The sequence below is a fragment of the Muntiacus reevesi genome, chromosome 1, assembly GCF_963930625.1.
Source record: "Muntiacus reevesi chromosome 1, mMunRee1.1, whole genome shotgun sequence".
NCBI lineage: Eukaryota > Metazoa > Chordata > Mammalia > Artiodactyla > Cervidae > Muntiacus > Muntiacus reevesi.
The window spans coordinates 269,073,095-269,095,175 of NC_089249.1; the positions used below are offsets into that span (position 1 = coordinate 269,073,095).

The following is a 22,081-nucleotide window of genomic DNA, read 5'->3' on the forward strand; positions in this document are numbered from 1 at the left end:
ATACTAAAGGGAGGAAAACTGGTTTAGAACAAAGGCTTTAGAGAGGAGACGTCATGTGAGATGAGTACTAAAGAATAAGTAGCTGCTGAACAGGATAAACAGAAAAAGGGCATTCTTTTTTTTTTTTTTTTTTTTTGAGAAAGGGCATTCTAAGCAAAAGAAAGAGTGAAAAATTATCGATATGCAAAACAGTATACAATATATTGAGAACTTTGAGAAGATTTTGGAAAAGTAGCAAATGAGGGGGGAAAAAGACATACAGAAGATCACAGAGATGCCTTATGATACTAAAAGGCTACAGATCTGTCCCGGCTAAAGGAGATAAGCCAAGAACACAACATGACCACTAAAAAGATCTTGGCAGCAGTGTGAAAGATCAGAGGGAAGACAAGACAAGAGAGGCATGGGACCAAATCATGAGACAAAGATGACTTGACTTTAATGGTTTTATGAAATCTATGGTGACCTAGTCCATGGGTGACCATTAGGTTTGTTACCCAGTGGATCTTAAATTTAGATATACATTTAGAGACTACTACAGATTCTAATTTATTTTAGAAAACTGTTTATGTGATATAACCTTAACCAAAAGGCAGAGCAGGAATTTCAAAGAAATTATATCAAGATACCAAAATATAATGACAAGCTCAGGGTACTGGGATTACAGGTTATACTTTTCTTCTTATCACTGATATATTCAAAATTTCCCACACATTAAAATTAAAAATAAATTTCAGGGGGCAATTTCTTGAAGCATAAAAGCCACAACTGGCATTAACCCTAAATGTCCAGTGCCAGGATTCCTTGACAACATAACTTGACAACAACTGACTCCAGAGGCTCCCTTCACGACCACAGCCCACTAGACATAAAATACTCACACCTACATCAGAACATAAACCCATTTCCTTTCTGCTCCTGTAATTTCCTCTGACCTTGAATGCCTATCTAAATCCTAATCTCATCATTTGTTGTTGTTCAGTCGCTAAGTCACGTCTAACTCTTTGCAACCCCATGGACTGCAGCATGCCAGGCTTCCCTGTCCATCACCAATTCCCGGAGCTTGCTCAAACTCATGTCCATCGAGTCCGTGATGCCATCCAACCATTTATCCTGTTGCTCCCTTCTCCTCCTGCCCTCAATCTCTCCCAGCATCAGGGTCTTTTCCAATTACTTGGCCACCTCTTCACATCAAGTGGTCAAAGTATTGGGGCTTCAGCTTCAGCATCAGTCCTTCCAATGAATATTCAGGACTGATTTCCTTTAGGATTGACTGCTTTGATTTCCTTGCAGTCCAAGGGACTCTCAAGAGTCTTTTGCAACACCACATTTCAAAAGCATCAATTCTTTGGCACTCAGTCTCCTTTATGGTCCAGCTCTCACACCTGTACATGACTACTGGAAAAACTATAGCTTTGACTAGACAGACCTTTGTCAACAAAATGACATCTGCTTTTTAATACACTGTTTATGTTTGTCATAGCTTTTCTTCCAAGGAGCAAGCATCTTTTAATTTCAAGGCTGCAGTCACCATCCACAGTGACCTGGAGCCCAAGAAAATAAAATCTGTCATTGCTTCCACTTTTCCCCCATCTATTTGCCATGAAGTGATGGAACTGGATGCCATGATCTTCATTTTTTGGATGCTGAATTTTAAGCCAGCTTTGTCACTCTCCGCATTCACCCTCATCAAGAGGCTCCTTAGTTCCTCTTGGTTTTCTGTCATTAGAGTGCTATCATTTGCCTATCTAAAGTTGTTTCTATTTCTTCCAGCAATCTTGATTCCAGCCTGTGCTTCAACCAACCTGGCATTTCTCATGATGTACTCTGCATATAAGTTAAATAAGCAGGGTGACAATATACAGCCTTGACGTACTCCTTTCTCAATTTTGAACCAGTCCATTGTTCCATGTCTGGTTCTAATTGTTGCTTCTTAACCTGCATATAGGTTTCTCAGGAGACAGGTAAAGTGATCTGGTATTTCCATCTCTTTAAGAATTTTCCAGTTTGTTGTCATCCACACAGTCAAAGGCTTTAGCGTGGTCACCAACAGCTATAATAATATTATACATGCATAACCAAAAGCTCATTATCTGCCCCACAAACTGTGACATCCAATCACATTATTTATTGAAACCCTTCTTGAATAGTTCCCCAGTTTGTTCTTCCTACAATTTCCTACAAGAATACTAGTGAATAAAAAAACAATGCAAGTGCAAAATCCTATTCTAAAACAAATATTCAGACACGACACATTTATGGGTATATATGCATATAATTATACCAATGACTGAAATTATACCAATAAACTGAAAATTTATATATATAACCACTACAATAGAGTTTTAAAATCTCTTATCTCAGAAGAAATTGCTTACTATTATGAGTTGCACTGTGCCCCCTACAAGATGTTGAGATCCTAACTCTCAGTACCTGTGAATGCAATCTAATTTGGAAATAGGGTTTTTGCATATAATCAACTTAAAATGAGGTCATTAGGGTGAAGGCTAATCCAATCTGACTGATGTCCTTATAAATAGAGGAAATTTGAACACAGAGACAATAATACACACAGGGAGGACACCACATGAAGATGAAGGCAAGGTTCAGGGTTACGCATCTACAAGTCGAGAGAACCCCAAAGACTGCCAGCACACCATCACAAGCTACGAGAGAGGCATGGAATAGGTTTTCTCCATCATGGCCCCCAGAAGAACCAGCCCTGCCAACATCTCTGTCTTGGTCTTCTAGCTTACAGAACAGAGAGACAGGAAGTTACTGTTACTTAAGCTACCCTCATTTGTGGTGCTCTGTTACAGCAGCCCTAGCAAAACAGCATACCCACTAAGGGAAATTATGGTTTTTTCCTTTGAAAGTCACTAAAGATGAAAACATTCTGAAGAAAGAACGCAAATCAGAAATAATTTCTTCCTATGCATTTTTAAATTTTTTAGCAAAGGTGTTATTTAACAGCTAAACCAGCCTGGTGCCAAAAAATTCTAATGGGATGATTCAATCTTCACCCTATATAGTACTTTTATATATACAGCATTACACTGGAGGATGATAGCATCCCATGGGGCTTCCCTGGTGGCTCAGCTGGTAAAGAATCTATCTGCAATGAGAGACCTGGGTTTGATCCCTGAATTGGGAAGATCCCCTGGAGGAGGACATAGCAACCCATTTCAATAGTCTTGCCTGGAGCATCCGATGGACAGAGGAACCTGGTGGGCTACAGTTCATGGGGTCACAAACAGACAGGCAAAGAATCAAACTACCTTTACAACTTAGACTGACATCAGGTTAACTCTAATAGTATGGCATTATCCATTTTAACTTTCTATCAGCTATTACTGATGTGTTTTGCCTTTTTTTAAATAATGCAAAACCCAACTGATTACCAAAATTCAAAAGAACCTTGTTATATCATGCAAACACTCTTCACAGATACAAAGTATACCTCCACTGCTCACTGCAATACTTATACTTAAATGACACTTACACATCTATATATAAAGAAGTAAAAGACCATTCCCTGGCATTCCAGTGGTCAGGACTTGGCATTTTCACTGCCATGGCCCAAGTTCAATTCCTGGTTGATGAACTAAGATCTTACAAGCCATGTAGCACGGCAAAAAAAAGAAACTACATAATTAAGTCTAAAAAAGACTGAAACTACTATGAACAGAATGGCGGTATTTTTTGGTTAATCTTTTCACCTAAAGTAGCTATCATCTGTTGTTGTTGTTGTTTATGTGCTAAGTCATGTCCAATTCTTTTGTAACCCCATGGACTACAGTCCGCCAGGCTCCTCTGTCTTTGGGATTTCGCAGGTAGGAATACTTGAGTGGGTTGCCATTTCCTTCTCTGGGGTATCCTCCTGACCCAGGAATCGAACTTACATCTCCTCCATTAGCACACGGATTCTTTACCACTGAGCCAGCAGGATCTACATTGGTCAAATTTGTTAGAAAATGTACCAACAACACACTTCTTCTTATGAGAAAGCCAAATAGTAAATTATTCTATAGTACTCTTAATAAAATTTGGTGAAGTATACAAGTGTGATGATGCTGGGAAAAGACCCTGATGCTGGGAAAGACTGAGGGCAAAAGGAGAAGTGGGCAACAGAGGATGAGATGGTTGGGTGGCAGCACTGACTCAGTGGACATGGGTTTGAGCAAACTCAGGGAGACGGTGGAGAACAAGAAAGCCTGGCGTGCTGCAGCTCACGGAGTAGCAGAGTCAGACACAACTTAGTGACTGAACAAAAACAAATAAAGATACGTTCAATGTTGTAATAAATTTAATAATATTAAAGGTAACATGAGGTCCAGACCAAACATATGTATATTTCTAAACACTTATTAAAAAAACACGTTTTGCCTTCATACTTAGTATATGTCCTAATGTTAATTCAAACAGACTTTGCAATTGAGTTTCTGTAAAAAATGAATCTGCTTCTTGCCAAATAAGGAAATGGAGGCCAGCTTTCAAAAAAATATTATTATGTAATTATATTTTATTTAGACAGATTGGCATATTTAATATAAACAGAGTACAAAGAAAAAATTCTTAGGTCTTATTAACTTATTTAAAGTTAGCCAATGCCATATTCTATTGATTCAAAATACTATATTAAGACAGTATTTTTCTTAGCTTATTTTTGTGTATGGTGAAAGAAGGTGTTCTAACTTCATTTACATGCAGCTAGCCAACCTGGCCAACACCACTTGCTGAAGAAACTGTCTTTTTCCCATTATATATTCTTGCCTCCTTTGTAAAAATTAATGGACCATAGGTGTGTAGATTTATTTCTGAGCTCTCTATTCTGCTCCACTGGTCCATTTGTCTGTTTCTGTGCCATGCTGTTTTGATTACTGTAGCTTTATAGTACTGTATTGTCTGTGATGGCTACGCCTCCTACTTAGTTATTTTCCTTCAGGACTGTTTCAGAAACATGGTTTAAAGGCTTAAACATAAGGCATGACACCATAAAACTCCTAGAAGTAAACACAGGCAAAATATTCTCTGACATAAATTGTACAAATGCTTTCTTAGATCAGTCTCCTCAGACAATAGAAGTAAAAACAAAAACAAATAAATGGGACCTAATCAAACTCACAAGCTTTTGCACAGCAAAAGAACCATAAACAAAATGAAAAGACAATCTACAGAACAGGAGAAAATATTTGTAAATGATGCACCCAACAAAGACTTAATTTCCAAAATATACAAACAGTTCATACAACTTAACAACAACAACAACAAAATTTTAATGTGCAAAAGACCTAAAGAGATGCTTCTCCAAAGAAGAAATACAGATGGCCAATAGGCACATGAAAAGATACTCAATATGACTAGTTATTAGAGAAATGCAAATCAAAACTACAATGAGATAATGCCTCATGCCAGTCAGAATGGCCATCATTATAAAGTCTACAAATAACAAATACTAAAGAGGGTGTGGAGAAAAGAGAACCCTCTTACACTGTTGGTAGGAATGTAAGCTGGTGCAGCCACTGTGGAAAACAGTATGGAGGTTTCTCAGCAAATTAAAAATAGAATTACCATATGATCCAGCAGTTCCACTCCTGGGTATATATCCAGACAAAACAGTAATTCTAAAAGATACATGCACCCCTATGTTCACATTAGCACGAGTTACAATCCCCAAGACATGGAAACAACCTAAATGTACTTCAACAGATGAATGGATAAAGAAGATATGACACATATATGCAATGTAATACTACTCGGCCATATAGAAAGAATCAAATAATGGCATTTGCAGTAACATGGATGCAACTAGAGATTAACATATTGAGTAAAATAAGTCATAAAAGAGAAAGATAAATACCATATGATATCACTTACATATAGTATCTAAAATGTGACACAAATGAACCTATCTATGAAATAAACAGAATCAGGGATATAGAGAATAGATTGATGGATGTGAAAGGGAGGGCGTGGGAGGGGGTTAGATTGGGAGTTGGGAATTAGCAGATGCCAACTGGTATATACAGAATGGATAAACAACAAAGTCCTACTATAGAACAGGGAACTATATTCAATATCTTGTGAAAAACCATAATCAAAAAGAATATGAAAAAGAATGTGTATATATGTATAACTGAGTCACTGTGTTGTGCAGCAGTAATTAACACAATATTGTAATTCAACTGTAAATTCAAATTACAATTTTATTATAATTCAATAAAAAATAAAGAAAAGAATAACATAGTATTAAAACAAAGTGGAGATCCCTCAAAAAATTAAGAATAGAACTACCATATGACCCAGCTGTTCCTCTTCTGGGTATTTATCCAAAGAACATGAAAACACTATTTCTAAAATATGTATGTACCCCTATGCTCATTACAGCTTATTTATAATAGCCAAGATATGGAAGAAATCGAAGTGCCCAAAGATACATGAATGAATGAAAAAGATGTGATGCATTTTTGTGTGTAATGAAAAATTAATCAGTCATAAAAAGAGTGAAATCCAGCCCTTTGAAATAACATAGGTGGTCCTTGACAGTATTATGCTAACTGAAATAAGTCAGATGGAGAAAGACAAATATCATACTACTTCACTCATGTGCAATCTAAAAAAAAAGAACAAAATAAAACAAAAACAAGCTAATAAATACAGAGATCAGATTAGTAGTTATGAGAAAGGAAGTGAGCGAGAAGAGGTGGGTGAAATGGATGAAGGGGTCAACTAGACTTATGGTGGTGATCACTTGTAGTGTATACAAATGTCACATTATAATGCCATACTCGTATAATAAAAAATAATAAAATACCATTTTGGCTGAGCTCAAATTATAAGAATCTTCTTAAAAGGTAAAGAACAGCAACAGAAAACTAAGCATATTTTCTTTTTCTTTTAATGTTTTAATAATATAAAATCATAAAAATTCATTATATTAAGAAAATACAATATGCTAAATTATTGGCAAAAGACAGTATCAATTATTATCCCCCTGAAGACAGGGACTATGCTTTTATCTACCTCACATGCTTAAGCAAAAGAACTCAATAAACATTAACTATACTTCAAGAACAATAAGAACAACTGTAACACAACTCTTCTAAGCATCAAATATACGAAAATTCTAAAGAGGTGGGAATTCAAAACAGGCCATGAACAAAATTTTACAATGTGCAAACTCTAATATTAGTAGAATAAAATTCTACCCCCCGTAACCCACAGACAATTTCCAAAGTCACAGATGGAAAGTGTATATTGGCTGTGTCAGGAGAAGCTATACAGTCAAAGCTGGTTTTATAATAATCTTAACTAGGCCTAAAGTGAAGTCTTCCTCCTTCTGATTACTTCACTTAGTATGATACTCTCTACCATACTGCTACAAATATTATTTCATTCTTTTTTGTGGCTAATACCACATGATATCATGTATATGTGGAATCTAAAATAAGATACAATGAACTTATTTACAAAACAGAAACAGACCCACAGCCATATAAAACAAATTTATAGTTACCAAAGGGAAAAGGGGTTGGGGAGGAATAACAGGAGTTTTGGATCAGCAGATATAAATCACTAAATATAAAACAAACAAGATGATACTATTATATAGCACAGGGAACTATATTCAATATCCTGTTATAACCCATAATGGGAAAGTGTGTGTGTGTGTATATATATATATATTTCTTTGTTGGACACCAGAAACTAACATTGTAAATCAACTATACTTCAATTTTTTTAAATCTTAATAAATAAAGTGAAGTCATTAAGAACTGAGAATTGTGCAGACATTGAAGGACCTAAATATAATCCTGGTAGTGTATATGGCCAAAAGAAAATTATCTTTTTACCATATTTGGTTGATGTTTTTGCAAACAGCACATCACCTTTCTACTAGAGCTATTATAAGTGAGGTGATATATATGGACTACACATAGACTATACATTCTTATGTCTACTGGAATCTTTCTGATATTAGCATTGTTGGCTTGATGGTTAAAAGTCTGTATACTCACCACCACCATCCATATTTATCCTGTGGTCAGGAAGAAAATGGGTTAGTCAGGAGCTAGTATCCTTTACCTACACATTTTCTCTTGAGTTTCACCTACCTGCTAGAGCAATATGGGGAATTTAACCAGTGTAGAGAATTCTTTATACTACAGACTACAAATGTTCACCAGAACTTTCAAATAGACAAGAACTGCCTTTTGAAATACACACACATATACACACATATAGACAGGGGCTTCCCTGGTGGCTCAGATGGTAAAGAATCTGCCTGCAATGCGGGAGACCTGGGCTCAATCCCTGGGTTAGGAAGATCCCCTGGAGAAGGGAATGGCAACCCACTCCAGTATTCTTGCTTGGAGAATCCCATGGACAGAGGAGCCTGGTAGGCTACAGTCCATGGGGTCGCAAAGAGTCAGATACGACTGAGTGACTAACACTTTATACACACATATCACAGGTCTCTCTAGACAGAAATTAAAGAAATCATATTCAGTGAGTATAATCACATAAAGCAATGGCTAAATAAAAACAGAACTAAATGCTGGTGTCTGATCACATTGGGTCTCTCCTCCCCAACCTAACATGCTATGGGAAATTTCCTACAAGAAGCTGCTGAACACATACGCTAATTGAACTAAAATACTCAAGAGAAAAATGTGTTACCTGGCTTATTGTTAAAATACAACCACCTTGAGAATATGTATAGCATTGACAAAGCTACTATTAGTAGTTTCATTGGCCCTAAAAAGAATTAACTACTATTACAAGTTTCCAAGTATGTATTTACAGAAGGAAGCAATTTATTAAGCCAACTTTTTGGTCTTGAAGCAACAGATATGGGGAAAGATAGTTTTACAATAGGACACAGAACTCACTTCTAGTTACACTGCTATTTTTTCATAGGAGAGGCATGGCACTGTCTGTGTGAATATTATGACTCAAGCTTACTCATCTTAACTAAGAATGAATTAAATTTGTTAGAGTAAAAACCTGAAAGAGAACGAAGATGCATGTAATTCAAAGTTGCCATTTTTAGAATGGGGTTTTGCTCCAAAGAAATTTTAAAAACATGTTTCTACATTATTCTATTTGCACTACTTTCATGTTAGTTCTCTGGTAAGTTGGCTGCTAAATAGAAACAAGAAATGAACTCCTTTTCAAAGTCATTTGTGATTTGACCATAGCATAAGCAACATAAAGAAGGAGGAAGCAATTTCTTAAGGTCCTGACTGCCAAAATATATTGAAATGTAGATACAAGTGCATGCAAAGAGACACTGGTGTTTGTGCCCCTCCCTATTTTCCTGGTGCAGTTACCCCTGACAAAAATCAGGTAATTAACAATAGGGTAAGGAGCCTATTGAAAGTCTCATTATATCCAAACTGTCATTCTTTCCAAGAAAGTCCAGAAAATATAGAAGGGAATCACAGGCACTGCAGGGCACACAGTCTCTCATTCTATAAGTAGCTTTCAGGGAGATATGGCTTCAATGTTCTTCCCAACAGAAAAGATATTCTAAGGGAAAAAAAAAAATCCTTTCCTGCATGCACAATCACAAAATCATGCAAGTCTGTGGATCGTTTTTTAATCACAGGCTAGAGCAGCAGTCATCCAGCCTATACCCAAAGAAGACAGACAATGTGAACTGAAAAAAAGCGTTTGAATGGAAGTGAAAAGAACTGAGTTTTATTTCCAGCTCTGAGATTCACCTGCATGGTCTTGGGCAAGTTACTTAACCTCTCTGGACCTCTGTCTCTTGTTCGTTATGTTTTACTTTGTTTCACGGGGAAAACAAGAGGAGATCAAAAAACTTTTAAAAATTATGGCTAGGAAAATATTAGAGATCACACAGACCCATTTCCAACTTCACAGATGAGGACAGTGAAGCAGAGAAGTATACCCAGCCATTAGCAATTAGATGAGAAGTGTTCTAACAAGCATTGCAGCTCCAATTTTTAAAATTCACTTAAAATGACAGGTAACATGTCAAATTTTTAGGCCACGTGAAAAAAGTACATAAAAGGCAAAAGAGGTTGAAAATTATCAAATTTAGGATGATGATAATCTCTTCACGAAGCCATAAGGGAAAAGAATCAGGAAGAGCATCAGTTGTTCTGGTAGCATTTTATTTCTCAAAATGAGTTTAGAGTACAAGAACGCTTGTTTCTCTTTATATATCACTTTTTTTGTCTAGAATGTTTTCTAGTAATTTTTTTAGTAACCACCAAAACATCTTTAACCAAAATCTGAGTGAAATAAATGAAATTTCTCTGTAAACTATTTTAAACATTCTCCTGTTGAGTTTAAAAGGTAAATATTACTATGTCCCCTAATATAAGAACGCAAGAGTAAAATAGGCTATAAGTATATTTCCAGCTTAGTAAAATATTAAAAAATACACAAATGGCACAAAACATAAAAGGAACTGTATTACTAGTAGCATGAATAACCCATTTAAGAATAGTGAGAGAAATACCCAATAATTTGTATATGCCTAAGAGAAACAGATTCAAGAATCTCATCTGAGAGTCTACTGCTTAATCATCAGGATTCTTTGTTTATTTGTTTTTAATGAGACAAACAGGAACTGAAATGGCTTACCAAAAGTAAGCAAAGGCCTTTCTAAACCTCAACATGGAACCTACCTGTAAAGACTAAGTTCCTCTGAAATCTCTGAAATTTCCCAACAAGAAAGTATAGGTCATTCAGCAAAATATATTTACTGTACACTACTATAATAGCTATTTAATTGTTATCATTATGATGCAGATATATAATGGAAACAGATGTTCCTTTTTCCTTTCAGCAAAGCACAGGAAAAGCATAAACTTGCTGATATTGCATGGACTACTACCATAGCACAATAGAGGAAAAAAGACATTAGCACATGACAATATTAGTTTTTGCTACACAACTAATTGCATAAAAAGTACAACTTGAGATCATTAAATCAATATAATTTTCAGCACTACAGAAGGGAAACAAATAGATTTGTATAACCAGCCTATTTCACATCTGCAGTTGGGAAAATACTTCTGAGAAACTAAGTATATGCAAAATGCTGCCACTGCTTTCAGAACACAAGGAAAAGTGTTCTGTTTTCTCTGCTAATGTAACATGAATCAAAATGCTGCCTCCACAGAGAACATTTTTTAAACAGCACCAGTATACACTGGAAGAACCTTTCCAAAAATGATTTGGCAGTTCATATCAAGACTTTTAAAAAACAGCCTATACTCTCAATCCAACTAGTTTCTTTGCTAATAATATATTGTAACAAAATTAACCAGTGGGATGATAGTTTTATTTTAAATGCTATTCTTCATAATTTTATATATAATCATGGAAAAGTAGAAATGTAACTAATAGTAGACCAATGGTTACTTAAATCATATGTTAAAACATACAGTAATATAAATGATTTTAATGACAATTTTAATTATATAACAAAATTTTCATTGTATAACACCAACTGAAGAAAAGCAGGACAGGTTATGTCTATATCTACAGTATATATATATATAAAATGTTTGGGGGGAAACTCTTAGAAAAACATACAAAATGTCATTTCTAACTTTTTCAAATTCTCTATTATGAGCAGATACTACCTTTTTAATCAGAAAATGATATATATTTTTCTTTAAACAGTCAAACAATTCTATTTCCATGCTCTAATACTCTGTCCTTGTCCAAAGTTTCTAAAAATTCTTTGGGTCAAATATTCTTATAAATATTTATAGGTAAATGGACTTAAAGTTATGCTAACATGTTGTTCGATCCCAAAACCTGGCATAGAAAGAAAAGTATTTGTCAGTCACATAGACATTGCATTTTTTCCTGAGTTAAACATTTTTTTTCCTCACAAATTAAGGAAAAGTTTTATGGGACAAACATTACAAATACTTACTTAAGAGCTATTATTAATATGATGTACTTTAAGTCACAAACTCAAGGAAATTTTTCAATTAAAAATAATTCTAAAGCATATTTAGTAGCCTATTAACTGCTGTCCCAAAATGCAAATAAAAAGTTTGCCATAAGCTTTTGTAGGATTCCTAGTTTCAGGATTCTATTTTTATAAGAAGGAGCTGATTTGTTTTAGGCTATTACTGTCTATTACTTCTTGAAGTCTTGAGGAAAGGTGGGAAGCAGCAAATTCTGGCAATCTGCCTAAAGAGAAATCAATGAAACAAATTAATCCTTCGCAGGCTGCAATGACACAGTAATCCATCATTCAGAGCTGCTTTTATATACCAAATCAGAGAGCAGAGCAGAGAGCCCTGGGGGACCTCACAGACAACAACTTACACCAACACTGGGAAAATACTGAGGAATCAGTTTATTTAAAGAGGATAGATTTCAGTTGATTGCCTATTTCATCAAATAAAGATTTTTTTTCCTTCACAGTGTGATGAACCCAAGGCCTGATGACTATATCTTCAGAATTCAGTACCATATATGCTGGCTGACATCAATAAGGGATGGGTGTTTTAAAATAATTAGCATCATTAATCAGTATGAACAAATATCTGGATAGAGTAATATTACTTTTTCCATCAAATTTCTAGGTGTTAAACACATTCTCTGTTTGCAGGAGGGACTAACTGTAAATTCACCTATCAATCTATAACTTAACTGACCAACTCCTGGTAAACCACATTTGAGTTATAAGATATATACAACTTCCTAAGTATTGTGTTAAGTTTAAAGGCATGAAAGCTTTAATTTCATTTCTTGTGGTATAAAGTCCAACAAGTCAACCAAATTATAAATAAATAACTTGCTTTATCACGATAAATAGCTCTCTGGCTTATACTAGAAAAGGAAAGATAAATATGGTTTCTTTTTAAAAATAAACTTATAAGCAATGTACAGCAATACATTTACACTGTTTGTTTATATATACACAAAAACATATGTATCTAAATTTACTTATGCCTATGGAGAAATTTACACACCTGAGTGTGTCATCTTAGAGCAATGTATTCTGAGTGAAGTATATTCCCTAGATGAAAACTAATGACAAGAACTATAAAGTCACAGTGTATTACTATTGTTAAATGCATGCATCTTTTTCACAGTTAAATGAGAGAAGTTAATGAAAGAAAAGAATTTTCAAGAAATAATACAGAAACAAATCTGTCACAATGGTCCCTGAAATGTTAAAACCCAGAATATCTAATCATGAACCAGGAAAAAAAAAAGTTAAATAAATGCTAACCAGTCGATTTCTGAGTGGCATCTTCGATTCTGAGGTCCATAGCCATATGATTGAAATTCCTGAACCTGCTGATGCATTTTTAATTCAATGCATGGATCTAGTATTTATTGATTTAATAAGGTTAGAGGTATTACATTGTTGCTGCTACTGATGAACTGTCAGCAATTTAATCTAGTGAAATCTAACAGAAGAATATATATTTTAGGGAAGGGAGTGGGTGGGGGAAGGGAGGGGGGGGGGAAGCAATAGCTATGTAAATGTCATCCCTTCAATACCCATGATGGTGACAAGACCAAAGCCCCTTCTCTCTCACACTGAGGGCTCCAGATATTTACTAAGGATGTTGGCTACCAGCTAGCTGAGGTCACAATGAAGAGACTGCAACAGTCTTGCAGGTAAACCTTCAATATCAGGGAAAGCAAGGACTTATCTCCCATTGCCACCCTCTAACCTCTCCTCAAAGGTTTTGAGGTGCCTGCAGGCACACACATGCACTCACTCCCCATGACCTGAGCCTTTACCTTCTCACCTCAGGGTTTAAAGGAGCCTTTCAGCAGTTTCTTTTTTGGCCCCTAACATTTTCCAGGGCATCATTAGCATGCAGGCAGACAGAAAAGAAAGGAGACAATTCACTTTCTCAAAAACAATTCTTCCAAAAATACAACCAAAACAGAGAGGCTTTACATGGTATGTCAAAAAAAATGGAGATACTATAGGATACAGAATCAGAGAGGAGGGGAAGAAAAATCCACCAAAGTTGCTGAAACAGACACTTGGAGAATATTAAAAAGCTTTTTGCACTGCTCCGCTACCCTGCTTGTGGGTTTCTTTCCCCAACCTGGACACCTGGGAAGCGTGTTGTTCTCCAGCTTTTCCCAGACTTTGAAGAAATGGATAATCTAAGGAGAAGTGCTGCTGCTGGGGTCAGTAAAACTATGCTAATTGGTGAACCTAATTGCTTCAAGCAGTCCTGCCTCCAAACAGGGAGAGCACAGTTGATGGAGTCGGTCTGTTCCTAATAAAATGAAGAAGCACTGAATTAAATTCCCAAGGAAGGCACTATAAAAGTTTCCACAGTGTAACCAAATGACTTCACCTATGCTATTACCCCTAAGATGACATCTTTGAAAGAAAGCAGACCCCAGTCAGGCTCCATATTCATAAATTGGCTGAGTTTTAGGCCAGTGAATCTGGATTGATTTAAAAAGGCTTTTTCATCCTTCCAATCAAATGAAGTCATTGTTAATTAGATGCTTTCTGTTAACAATGTCACTCTTCTCCGCATTACCTGCTCACACTTGCAGCGCCTCTAGTGCAACATCTGGACTTTCCCTACCCGCCCCCCACCCGGCCCCGCAGCCTTCCTCGCAAGTTCAGCTCCAGGGTGGTGGCATTTCCGTTTCTCCATCCCTGTCCGAAGGAAGATCCTATTCAGTGTACCAGAGGCGAGATACACAGCAACTCTGTAGACTGAGAGATGATAAAACAATCTCTGGGAACCCTCCCCAAATACGGGGCTTCCAAAAAAATCATTTTTAATTAACTACGCAGCAGTTTCTCTGTGCTATATCCCGCCTTGTGGACGGATGTTTTCCACGCTGCCTAAGGCCACAACGTCAACTCCTAGTGACTGTCCAACTTGTTAAAATCAAGCTCCCCCTTAGAAATTGGGGTTTGAGGTCTCCCCGCCTTGCCCCCCAGGGCCTTGCTCCCTATCCCCTTCTCTCTACACCCAACACCTGAAGATGACCTGCGGGCCGAGACGAGCAACCCGTGGGGCAGCCCAGGGCGCTCCGGGCCCAAGACAGGAGAGAAGCGAGCCGCGCGGGGAGTTAGCCTCGCAAAAGGCGCCTCGCTCGACGGTGGGTCTCCCTCAGAACCTTACAAGGCTGGGCGGAGGCCGGCTTCTGCCTCCGGGTCCATTCCGGAGAGGCTGGCGGCACGGAACCTAGGGGCCACCCGCCAGAGCCTGACCGAGGGCGCGCGCCCGGGATTCAGGGAGCGTGCGCCACCCCCCGGTCGGGCCTGGCTTCCTTCCTGAACCTTCCCCGCCGCGCGGGCCCGGGGCCTCGGTCGCTCCGGCCCGCCCGCGAGGTGTGGGGGGCCTTCGGCGCCCGCGAAGGCGCGGCCAGAGCGCTCGGAGGAGGGCCCGACGCGGCCCACCCAAGCACGGCCCGGGCCCCTCCGCCGCGCGGGGTACCCCCGGCTCGCGTCGAGCGCCCGGTCGCCCCACCCCGCGAGCGGGCCTTTGTGCCCGGATGTGGGCCTCGCTTCCGGGAAGGCCTCCCCTCACCCCACCCCACCCCCCACCCCCCACCCCCGCTCTGACCCGAGAGCCCAGACCTCGAGGGAAGGAACTCCGGGGCGGGAAGGGGTGGGCTGAAGGGAAAATGGGTGGGAAGGAATCCCAGGGGGCCCCCCCAAGGGAAAATGGGTGGGAAGGAATCCGGGGGTGGGGGGGGGGGCGCGAAGGGAAAACGGGTGGGGAGGAATCCGAGGGGGTCCCCGAAGGGAAAATGGGTGGGAAATAATCCGAGGGGGGGCCCGAAGGGAAAATGGGTGGGGAAGAATCCGAGGGGGTCCCTGAAGGGAAAATGGGTGCGCAGAGCGCAGAATTCGTTCTCCGGGGACGCCCCTGTGGGAATGAGGAATGTGAGGAGACAGGGGCAGTGAGGGCCCTAGACGGCCGTGGGGACGGCGCGGGCTTCCGGCAGGGGCCTCCCTCCCCTGAGGCGGCGCTCGGCGTCGGCAGCGCCGAGGGCCACGCTTGATCCGAGGGCCTCGGCGGACGAAGGGGCCGCCGCCAACACTTTAGAACCTCCGGCGGGTCCCCGAAGGCCTCTCGGGGGCCCGCCGCCAGGTCACTCATTTCACCCCGGTGCAAGGAGGTCCTGAGCGGGAGTCACCTACCTACCGGGACGCAGACCTCGACCTGGGACTCTGGGTCCCTGAGGCAGGCGCTTGGGGGCCAGACCGCCTTGTGGGGGGCGCCCGACGGCCTTGGAGATCCCGGCCTGGCCAGTCTTCCCCGCCTGGGGCTGCGGAACGGGGGGCGGTCAGAGGGGCTCGACGGTTAGGCCACCGTGAGTCCCGAATTCCTAGACATCACAGACGGCAGAACCACAGCAGACGAGATTAGACAGTGACGGTGGGAAAACAGAAGCCCCCCCGCCCCCCGCCCCGGGACAGGCGCATATACTGCGAGCGGGGACACTTCACTGCCCTTCTTCAAATCTTTTACCTCGGAGCTTTGCCCTGTGACAACGCCCGCCCGCTCCGCGAGACGGCTCAGGGAAGGGAACTTTCCCCGGGACTCTTACTCCTGTTACGTCTGCTCTGGAAGGAAGTCCGACAAATAATAGCAGCAGCTGAAACACCTGCGATCTCTCAATACCATTAAAAAAAAAAAAAAAAGGACGGTGACTGGAGTCATTTCTCCTTCCGCTTCCAGAGGGAGCTCAAACCTGAAGCCTCAAGGTTATCCCTAAGTGTGAAACAGGATGCTCGCCAAACCGGCTGGGAACACCGCCGCCCCGCACCTGGGGGGGGGGGTTCCCCTTTGCCAACCGAAGAGCCGACCCGATGGTTCTCCTCGTGTGTTTGTGTGTGAACCTAAAGTGGGGGCTTGTGCAGTGTAACACCCTCTTCTGACCCTCTGGAGACTAAACTAGAACTGAGAGAAGGGAGATGAGGTGAAGGGGAAGGGAAGGTGCCCTGGAGAGTGGCTGGCAGAAGTCTGAGTGGATGGTTGCGCAAAGGCGGCGGGACCCTGAAGCGCGCGGGTGAATCCCAGCACCGCCGGCCACGGGGCTCTGGGCAGACCCCGCAGAATCCGGCCACGTGCTGGGGCTGCTGTACCCTGACTCTGCCTTTCGGCGATCTACTGACAGACAGACACACACACACACACCCCCGACGCGTGCATCTCTCTCTCCTGAGGTCCCTCCGAGGTTGTCCAGGCCTGGGAACCCCGCGGGTGTCCGTCTGGCACCGCCACTTGGCCATTCCGCTCTCGCAGGAAGAAGGTGGTAGCTGCAGCAGGGGAGGGAGGGCAGACGAAGGCGCCCGTCTCGGTGGGCACCCAGCCACGCGCAGGGTAAGGACTGATGGAGGGGCCGCGCCCGGGGAGGGGCGGCGTCCTCCATGGCCCAGGCCTCTCCTCCTCGCCACTAGGTCGGGTCACCTGTCATCCCAAGCTTGCCGGGTGCTCGCCACGCTCTGCTCTCCGCGGCCACGCGACGTCACCCTGCCAGCAGAAGCTGCGCGCCCTGGCGGTTCCCGGGCGCCCCAGCCCAGAGAGCCAGGGCTCACCCCTCACCGCGAGCCTCTAGATACAAACAGCACTGGCGTCGCTCTTCCTGCCTCCAGATCCGGATCTTATCCTCCCAGCGGGCAATGACTTGCCGGTGTCTGGGGGGTGGTGGTTGTTTCTTTTAAAAGTATATTAAAGGATCATTGGCATCTCCCCGTCAAGTCATTACGCCTTCATCCCCCGTCAATTAACCACACCTCAGAGGGCTGCTATTAAGAGCTAAATTGAGCTGCAAGAGTAGGTATCCCGTTTCGGGCAGATGTTGTAATCTCCCGCGGAGATAAGCGGCGGGCGGGCCGGACCCGCAGCTTCCGCAGCCGCGGAGCCGCGCTGGACCAGGCTAAGGACTCTGGTTTGCTGGGGCTGGAAGGGAGGTCCCAGCCCGACATTGCGCTGGCGCTCCCGGGGCCGCGGGGGGCGGGGGCCCTCGGACCTCAACCGCTGAGCCGTCAAGGGGAAGTGTCTCCCGAGTTACGCCAGAGAAAACGCCAAGAGCGAGCCGTGCGTCTTTACGCAGAAAAGTAGCGTGCAGAGTGTGAGCGAAGCCCCAGCTCCGCGGTCGGAGACCCGGAACGGGGACAGCGGAGGTGTAGCAAGAGAACAAAGTAGTGACTTTGGCTGGCAGCGCTCCACCGGCACACCCCACTTCCTCTTCCCGCCACTCCAGCCTCCTTCCTCCCTGGTGGCAGGCCCCCAGGACCCCTTGTGGAGGACGGTTTGGTGCTATGGAGATGCTAGATCTGGAGCTAGGGAATCCTGGACGGAAACGTGGCATTTAGGACAAAGGAGGTGCACTGGAAGACCGCCCGTCGTGATGTGTCTTTCCACTCTTCCTCACCCCCAGTCACTCCTGGGGACTTGGAACACGGCTGTCCTGTCGCACGCGGCTGGGAGACGCTGGAGGGCAGAGGAAAGGGGGATGGGGAACAAGGGGACGTGGCCCTCGCTGCAGTTTCAGGGCCTTCCTCCCGATAGTGGGCACAATAAATTTAGCCAAGGCTAGAGGAGATTAATTTCCCAGCATAATCCAATTAAAAGATTTCTAAAGTAATCTTTTGCGAAAATGAAAAAAAAAAAGTGCGTGGCTAAAGAGGGGACTGCTTTTGATGACAGTGATTTATCGCCTCGGCACAGCGGGGGCTGGCCGCTCGCTCTCCTGCACGCGATTTGACCAGGGCTTCCCGTCGGTGCCTCCAATCCAAACCTTAGCCTTTTTGAAAGACAGCCATCCATCACGCCAACCTGGGCAGGAGAAACAAGTGCAAGGGACTGGGGGTGCTTACAAGCACCATAGACTTTTTAAAGTGCTATTAGATTTATGGTCTCTTTTTCGACGCCCATCCAGAGTAATTAGCACATATGTTCTAAATAGATGATAGTTTTGTGAGCAATAAAGCAATTACCCATCGTTGAAGCTGACAGTTCCTCCAACTAAACTCCAACCAGCAGCTAATTGGAAAAGTCATTTCAGCTCCATTGTCTGCAATTAGTCCTGCTAAACTACTACACCCCAACTAGCTGGTTTGAGGTTAATTTATTCAATGTTGTATTTGCACGGACGAACCATTGCTACGAAGGGACTTGCCTTTTGCCCCCACCAGACTTCGCACTGGGACTAGAGGAGCAGGTGGGAGAGAGGCCGATGTTTGGGGTCAGGATGGTTCCCAGGGGAGGAAGCGCCTGGCCGGGCCTCAGCTTCAAGGTCAGTGTCCAGCGCACTAAGCACGGCTGCCGACAGAGAAAGCCATTGTTTCTCCTGCTGGGCAGTAACTGAAAGAAACTGCTCAGTTCTCAGTTTGTGCTACCAAAAGCTGAATGTTTAAAAAAAAAAAAATCAGCATAGAGGAGGTGACTGGGTTATAAGGGCACACCTTTCCTACTGCATACCCAGCTGTGACCCTGGGCCACCTAACTGTCCCTGAAGGATAAAAGTAGACTCAGACTCCAAAACAGCAAAACCCTGAGCCCTCTTCCAAGTCGGGGGAGAGGGATCTTTCAGGTCTTTCAATTCTCGGAGTGGTTGGTGAAAGAAAAGACTAGAAAGGTCAGGCAGACTAGAAAGCCCTGCTTCTGCCTTCAGCCTGAGTGCAAAGTCCCCTTGAAACTGGTGGGTTGACATGAATTCCTTTCTTCGCTTTTTCTTTTTCTTTTCCTTTCTTTCTATTCTTACCTTTTTTCTTCTTTCCTTTCTAAAGTTAAGCCAAACAAGTCCCGAGATTTGTGCACAGTGAGTGGAAAAAATGTGTTAAACGTCGGTTTGACGCCCCACCGGAGCTTCCAAATATCCAGTGGCTGGGATTCTTCTACTTAATTTAATCTTTATTGGACAGGGCAGCTCCTACACTCCTATTCACCAGGAAACCCCGGGAAACAGATCCGTGGGGGTTCAGAACTGAGGGCGGGAAGAAGAGTTAAAGAGGGATTAATCCTCTCCCACCCAACTTCGAACTTTGGAACTGTGATCTCCACTAGGCTGGGGTTAGGGGAGGGGGCCCAAGGTCCCAGCCGTGACAGCCAAGGGTCTCTGCAGTCTGGAGCAGGGGGTGGGGAGGCTGCCAGGCTAGATGGGAACTTGTAGCCCTGGTAACCGAGTATTCCCTTAAAGGAATTTACATTCCGGGAGCAATGCAAATTTTACTTAGAAGAATATGAGCAGGGGGTTGGGGGCCAGAACGGTTTCTTAGGAAGTAAAGCCCAGTGCCTTCAGCCCTAGAAATCAAATGTCCTTTTCTTGATAGCCATTCATACCTAACAACCTGAGACTGTTTCTCCTTTATGAAGGACATGTAACAATGGCTAAGAAGACAATTCAAATAGTATTGTAGTCAACATGTGAGACTTACTATAACAATTCTCATTTCAAAACAAATTATAATCAGTTACTCAGCTTCAAAGATTTGAAAACATCTATAGCAAAAAAAAAAAAAAAGCAAACTTTTAAACTGCCTAATGTCAGGCAGGCTCTTGTTTTCCAGTTATTTTTGTTTTAGCCAATTTAATTCCAATAAAAAACAAAAAAAATTTACTGGGGAGAAATTGAAAGTAATGGTGTCATCTTACCCCATCATTTCCCACCTGTCATACACTTTCTACCCTCTAAAGAGAAATTCTCCTGTCAGTGTGGCTTCCAGTTGAAAGTGGAAAGGAAATAAGATGTCTTCACTAAAAGACTGCTCATCGTGTTCTCAATTACTTGCTTTTTTTTTTCAGGGCTTAAATATGACATCCTAGAGAGCTGGGGGAGGGAGCTGAAAAAAGAATCAGCTGACACTATCACCTGGACTTGGTAGAGAATCCTAATGTGTGTATGCATACTTATGTGTAAGTGCAAAAAAATAAAAACCCACCCAAATCCAGAATGTATGGGACACATTTATGTAAGCATCCTTACACTCCCCAAAATCTCTAAGCACATGTATACAGAGATGTAGTCCTATGCAAGCTCAGCTAGCTGTCTACACACATGTATTCACTCCTGGAGTAAAGGCATTTTCATTGCTCCCCATAGTTTCTTTCCATTAAGGGCGATTAGATGATGTCTATTCAAAGTTGCTGATCCAGAGAGAAAATAAGAGTAGATAAAAGGAGATTTCAAGTGACCTCCTCGTCCCTTTCACACCAACCTGAGCCCTAGAATAGCCAAGGATCAACCAACACAAAAGCCCTGTCCTTTCTCTTTTCAGTTTCAGAAGATTTCATGCAAATTGTTAACAATAAAACAGAGAACTATCACCAAGTTTGTTAGATCACGCATTGGGAATACTTTATTAACTCCTCCCACAGATGGGCTAGGTTTATTACCCACCTCTGAAGTGGGTAAATAAAATATGCATAGCAAAACGGGATAATTATTTACGGCTCCATGTGGTTTGTATCAGTGGTGTACTATGCTCGTTGCTTTTTCATTTGAACTTTACCTAATGCCCCTCTCCCCGACTAATGGAGGACACTTTAATAAACATATCTTTCCACTGACAGTTTAGAAATGTTAGGTTTTTATTTACATCAAACTTCTGATGGGTAAAACAGGATTGCAGCATGACCATAGTTAGCGACAGATCTGCTGGCTCTGTGAACCAATACTTCCCCACTACTTTGGTTTACTTTATAGGCAGTGAAGAAAGTGGCATTGAAGACTTAAACATACTCCAGCAGCTTTTAATCAGTGAATGTCCAACTCAGATCTACTTCTGATGGGCTAATCTTGGAACAAAAGAAATAGGTGCTCTGACAGGTAACTATTAAGGGAAAGTATTACAGAGTGTAGTTAATTGTATTGCCAAGGTATTCTAACAAGTTTCAAACTTATTTCAAACTTGAATTTTCTTCTAAAGCCAAGTCATTTTTTGGAAGGAGAGCCACACAGTTATTCTTCACTCAAGCCGGACATTTAAAATAAAGAAATACATTTCCTAACACAAAGTTTCCAGTTCTTAATTTTTGCATAAATGCATTCACATAGCTAAGGCTTGATTTTTACAAAAAGTAAATATTTGTCCCTGGTTTCACTGGCACGGATGTGCTAGGAACTG

The 22,081-nt window shown here is 41.9% G+C and overlaps 1 protein-coding gene and 1 long non-coding RNA gene across 11 annotated transcripts in view; both read right to left on the reverse strand.

Moving 5' to 3' along the window:
• The window catches only part of LOC136144354 (serine/arginine repetitive matrix protein 3-like), a 139,158-nt gene that overhangs the window by 111,344 nt on the left and 5,733 nt on the right, over positions 1-22,081 (reverse strand). The window contains exons 1-2 of one of the 10 annotated variants that reach the window (XR_010659122.1): positions 16,479-16,574; positions 16,148-16,335 (exon numbers count right to left, since the gene is read on the reverse strand). The exons of 6 other annotated variants lie outside the window; for them this stretch is intronic. The gene's annotated coding sequence lies outside the window, so the exon portion shown is untranslated. Of the gene's footprint in view, positions 1-16,147; positions 16,336-16,478; positions 16,582-17,420; positions 17,548-17,746; positions 17,775-22,081 lie in introns of those variants that run through there. 3 more of the 10 variants (XR_010659489.1, XR_010659190.1, XR_010659096.1) reach the window with 3 other exon arrangements.
• Positions 13,239-15,165, reverse strand: LOC136168959 (uncharacterized). The gene is made up of 3 exons (XR_010663360.1): positions 15,123-15,165; positions 13,767-13,809; positions 13,239-13,302 (listed from the first exon to the last, which is right to left on the reverse strand). It is a non-coding gene; the product is annotated as an uncharacterized lncRNA (long non-coding RNA).